Here is a 6,000-nt window from a genome sequence, read left to right on the forward strand (position 1 = left end):
AGAACTCTGTACTCTGAGTTTAGTAAGCACCCATTCCCCATTTCTCCCTCCCCTGCCCCTGGCAACCACCATCCAACCTTCTGTCCCTGTGAATTTGACTGCTCTAGGTATCTGGTACAGAGGTACCTAGAGGAATCATGTAGCATTTGCCTTTTGTGAACGGCACAATGTCCTCAGTGTTGATTCATGATGCAGCATGGATCAGAATTTCCTTCCCTTTTTAGGTTTAATAATATTTCACTGCTATCCGTCAGCTCCATCCCCAGCCCTTTTTCTATTTGTTTTTTTTAAAATTTTTTTTACTTTGAGACAGGGTCTCACTAAGTTGCTTAGGGTCTTGCTAAGTTTCTGAGGCTGGCCTCAAACTTTTTCTGGGGCGGGAGTGGGGAGCAGGTATGGCGGATTGAATACAGGGGCATTTGATCACTGAACCACATCCCCAGCCCTATTTATTTCTATGTATTTATTTATTTATTTATTTATGGTGCTGGGGATTGAACCCAGGGCCTTGTGCTTGCGCGGCAAGCACTCTACCAACTGAGCTATATCCCCCTATTTTGTATTTTATTTAGAGTCAGGGTCTCACTGAGTTGCTTAGCACCTCGCTCCTGCAGAGGCCTTGGGTTTGATCCTCAGCACCACATAAAAATAAATAAAATAAAGGTAATGTGTCCAACTAAAATTAAATATATATATATATATATATATATATATATATATATATATATATTTTTTTTTTTTTTTTTTTTTTTAAGAAAGTTAAAGTGGCTTAGTGGTAGAGCACTTGCCTAGCATGTAAGCGGCCCTGGGTTCTATCCCCTGTATCACACACACACACACAGGAAGGGTGTTTGAATAGGAAATAAAGGCATAGAGTTTTTAAATGTACACATTACAGAAGAGAACATGGTAATACAGTGAAATCCTGTCTTGGCCCAGTCGAGGGCAGGGACTCCCCTGGGGGTCCCTCCAAGCCTGCCTCCCCTTGGTGTCTAGCACTCCGCTTCTCCCTCACACAGCCCTTCTGAAGGTCTTCCTTTCCACTCCCACCACCCAGCCCTGGTTCTGCCCCATACCTTTAGGGGAGAGCAGCTGCACCGAGAAGCCTCATTGACCCTGAGGATGGGGTGCAGTTTCATGGAGCTGTAATGCTCACCTCACCTGGCCTTGGCCCTGGGGGAACCACACTCAGTGTCTCCATGTGGGAAAGTTCTTATGGTAGTTTCTTACCATAAGTTAGAGCAACCAGAAGCCTCAGTTCCAAAGGAAGGCTGATCCTTTACCCACTCACCCATTCACTAACAAATACTTATTAAACACCTATGATGACATACCAGGCCCTCTAAGGAGCATAGCCTGCATTAAAAAAAAAAAATTTAAATTTTAATTGACACATAGAAATTGTAGTATGTGGTGTACAGCTTGACATTTCAATACAAATGTAATGCTCAGATTAGAGTAAGAGGCATGTCTATCACTTCAGACATTTTATAACTCGTGGGTTGTTTTTTTTTTTTTTTTTTAGTACCAGGGATTGAACTCAGGGGCACTGGCCACTGAGCCACATCTCCAGCCCTATTTTGTATTTTACTTAGAGACAGGGTCTCATTGAGTTGCCTGGCACCTTTCCCTTGCTGAGGCTGGCTTTGAACTCACGATCCTCCTGTCTCAGCCTCCCAAGCTGCTAGGATGACAGGCATGCAGTACTGCACTCAGCTATAACCTGCTTTTATGCAGACTCACTCCTGCCCTCCTGCCATCCCCACAAAACCCTCCCCCTGGCCCGTTGCTTCCTGTTCCCAAATCTGGGTGCTGGGACTCCCCCACCAGGTTTCCTTCCTGCTTTCTTCATGTAACACTAGTGTCTTAGTCTGTTTTCTGTCACTGTTAACAAAATACTGGAGGCTGAAACTGGTATCAAGAGGTTAATTTGGCTCATAATTCTGGTGGCTGAATCCACAACAAGGGGCTGATGAGCTGGCTAGGCCCCCTTGACTGTGTCACAACGAGAGAGGGACAAAAATGGAACCAGCTGCATGCAAAAGGGGTCAGCAAGTGGGATGGCCTCACTCGATAGCAACCCCACTTCTACAAAAACGAATTCACCCCCAAGACTAGCATCCATCCCTTCTGAGGAGGTGGTCCCATGACCTAACCACTTCCACTAGGCCCCACCTCATGAAAATCCCACTACATCAACCTGCCACCCTGGGACCAAGCAAGCTTCCAGCCTATGGAACTTCATGGGACACACTCATCTTCTCTTTTTTTCACCCTTACCTAGTGGTCTCAGGTCAACACTTGGCCCGTTTTGGATTTATATCTGCTTTGATTCTTTTTTTTTAAATATTTATATTTTAGTTGGACTCAATACCTTTATTTATTTTTATGTGGTGCCAGGGATTCAACCCAGAGCCTCAAACCCAGGGCCTTTGGCTATGTTTGGCTATTTTCAATTATAAAATAGTAATTGTTTATTTTTTAAAAAAATGACAAATAATTTAAAAGTATAAAGAAGGATGTAAAGAGCATTCATCATCCCCCAAATCCAGAAAGAAATAATCACTCTTAACATTTTGCCATAGGAATATATATATATAAAAGAGGTGGGCCTAGTGGTTAGGTTGCTGGCCACTGCCTAAGCAGGGATTAATGCTGGTCTCAGGAGTGAGCTAATTTTAGCAAAAGTGGGTAGTTATAAAGCAAGGTCACCCTTCATGGGTGGCCCAATCTACTTGCAGCTGGCTCTGTTTCCTTTGCCTTAAGTGTATGTTCAATAATGGGAGAAAAGCAACCCTTCTCTATTCACTTGAGTTGGATACTAGCACTCAGATGCTGCCAGTTCCACTGGAGATTTCTGTTGCTGGCAGGACTCCCCACGCCTCTTGCTTGGGCACTGAGTGCTCATTGTAACGCTGACATTGGCGTCTCTCACCTTCCCACCTGCCTGCTTCTGTCCCCCTCACTGCCGCTTCACTAGGTCTGGACTGCCCACTTCCACTGGAGGTGTTCATCATCAAACCATCTGTAGATCAAAACCACAGCTCTCGCCTGAGTGCCCCAGCAGGGCAAGAACCGAATGTGGGAGTGCCCACGCCGCGGTGTCATGGCTGGGAATGTTCTCCCAGGTCGTGAGAGCTGAGAGGAATGTGGTCCACAGGGACCTCACTGTATCCCTGGCTTCTACCAGGGCATCTGGCAGTTTTCTGGCCTTTGGCATTTCAGACAGGGATTTGTCAGATGCAGGGAAGGTGATTTGTTCCATTTAATCTGCCAAACCCAAATGACTCACCCCCTGGGGCGTAGCCAACGCTGAGGTTTTTGATTCAGACTGTTTTCCAAACAGGGGAAAATGCTCACACCAAAGATCAAAGAAATGCAAATCAGAAAAACAATGAGATGCCTCCCCTTTCTTACCTTCCACCTCCAATAAATTGCAGATATTTTCTTGAAGAGAATCAGCAGTGAGAAGGGCCCTCATGTACTGCTGGCGGGAGTATACACGAACAAATGCTATGCAGCATAATGTTTCAGTAAAAGTAAAGAACCTCAAAATACTTGTACTTTATTACCTAGTAATTTAATTCTATAAATCTACTGAATAAAAATTCTAAATATAATAAAAGCTTTCTGCACTAAAATGCCAATTCCAGCCCCTATTAATGTCAAAAATAGCAATGATGTAAACAACCAAATATAAGAAAATAACCTATGATTTGTATCCATGAAAAGTTTAATATAATATGATCAAGTGATTTTTAATGAGATAAATGGAAACAACTAGCTTGGCACCGTAGTGCACACCCATAATCCAAGTGACTTGGAAGACTGAGGCAGGAGGATCTTAAGTTTGAGGCTAGCCTCAGAAATTTAGGGATACCATTGGCAACTTAGTGAGACCCTCTCTCAAAGTAAAAATATAAAAAGGGCTGGGAATGTAGCTCAATGGTAAAATTCCCCCCGGAGTTCAATCCCTAGTACAAAAAAGAAAAAAGAAAGAAAAACTAAACCCAATATTTAACACAGGGTTTGATGATGGCTATATCAAAACAAAAGAAATATATACATAGAGAAAGGAAAGAAAGAAACTGACATTTTAATACTAGTTACCTTTGAATGGTGGGGACAGAGATTTTTTCTTTCTACTTTTTTATAGTTTGCAAATTGTTTATTATCTAGCATTTCTCTCTTTTTTTTCCCCAGCATTTCTCTTATAACCGGAAAAACAAGAATGAACCTACTTTTTTTTTTTTTTTTTGTATTGGAGATTGAACTCAGGGGCACTCAACCACTGAGCCACACCCCCAGCCCTATTTTATGATTTATTTAGTGACAGGGTCTCACTGAGTTGCTTAGCACCTCACTTTTGCTGAAGCTGGCTTTACATTTGTGATCCTCCTGCCTCAGCCTCCCGAGCCACTGGGATTACAAGTGTGTGCCACTTTGCCCTACTCAAGAATAAACCTACTTTTAAAGGAAAACAATAAGCCAGTTATACTTTATGTTAGTCAATGATACTGTTTGTTTGGATCATAAATCTTCCCTGGAAACTTGCCCAGTAAGTGTGAGCCCTGGGTTCCATCTCCAATACTAGAAAAGAAATTAACCTGATCTCATCTTTTGTAATCCTTTCTTTGATTAGGAAACTTAAATTTCATTTATTTATTTATTATTTATTGGTACCAGAGATTGAACCCAGGGGCACTTAACCACTAAGCTACATCCCAGCCCCTTTTTAAAATTTTTTGAGGCAGGGTCTTGCTAAGTTGCTTGGGGCCTTATTAAATTGCTGAGGCTGGCTTTGAATCTGTGATCCTCCTGCCTCGGCCTCCCAAACCACTGGGATTACAGACGTGTGCCATGATGCCCAGTTTATTTACTCATTTTTGAAGCAGGTATTGAGGATTGAACCCAGGGTTGCTGAGCTATTTCCCTATATTCCCAGTCCTTTGTTTTCATTTGTTTTTTTGAGACAGGGTCTTGCTGTGTTGCTGAAGCCAGTCTCAAACTTGTGATTCTTCTGCTTCAGCTTTCTGCGAAGCTGGGATTACAAATGTGCACCACAAAGCCTGGCCGCAAATTGAAGTTTAAAGACAGGCAGTGTGGGGCTGTGGGTGTAGGTCGGTGGCGGAGTGTTTGCCTAGGATGCATCAGGCCCTGGGTTCAATCCTCAGCACCACACAGACTCAAAAAGAGACAGACAGTGCTTTTATCCACCCTAGAGCTCTGTACCCACTTAATTCATGCTCAACTCTCAGACCTCAACTCCAGGTCTCTCAGCCTTCCCTGATGCCTAGATTAGGTCATTCTCTTCTAATTTAATTTTTTGCTTTCCTCCATTGATGGTTCACCACTGCAATCAAATAGTCATCTGCATTCTATGTGTTAATGTCTCCTCCCTCAGATCACAGGAAGCTTGTGGGATTGTTTACCCAACATCCCTGGTGGCCAACTGGTGTTGGCTGAGAGAGGGTGTTCAAAGCACACTAAATGAATAAGTGAAAACTATTGATTCTTTTAGTTCTACCAGAGGGCAGGGGCTGTGGCCTGCTTTTTTGGTCTGCTTCCCTGGAGCTGCTAGAAACCATCTGCCTCATGGCCCTGCAGAAAGCAAGCAGGTAGCATTCATTTATCATGGATGCATTCACCCAACAGTGTTATATTGAGAGTCGACTCCATGTCAGGCATTATTCTAGGCATTTGGGAGTCAGTGGTCAATATAACCCCAAAGTCCCTGTCTCATGAGATTACACTGCATACTGAAGGAGAGAGACACTAAGCAGATAAACAGGAAACCGTGCAGGGGGCTGGTGGTAGAGCAAATTTGGGGAGAAGTGGAAGTGGAGGTGTTGTGTCAAATAGCGTTGTTGGTGTTTGGATCTAGAACATTCCCTGGAAGCTCATGTGTTGAAGGCTTGGTCCCCAATACATCAATGTTCAGAGGTGGGGCCTTTGGAAAGGGATGGGATCATGAGGGCTCTGTCCTCATCAGCGTGTTCA

The 6,000-nt window shown here is 43.5% G+C and overlaps 1 pseudogene; it reads right to left on the bottom strand.

Moving 5' to 3' along the window:
* The window catches only part of LOC131424649 (Golgi SNAP receptor complex member 2-like), a 28,006-nt pseudogene extending 24,525 nt beyond the window's left edge, over nt 1-3,481 (bottom strand).
* Nucleotides 3,482-6,000: the final 2,519 nt, after the last annotated feature.

Source organism: Marmota monax, unplaced genomic scaffold (genome assembly GCF_021218885.2).
Source record: "Marmota monax isolate L192 unplaced genomic scaffold, Marmota_monax_Labrador192_F-V1.1 WCK01_AAM20220418_F8-fsc00121, whole genome shotgun sequence".
In the NCBI taxonomy this organism is placed as follows: domain Eukaryota; kingdom Metazoa; phylum Chordata; class Mammalia; order Rodentia; family Sciuridae; genus Marmota; species Marmota monax.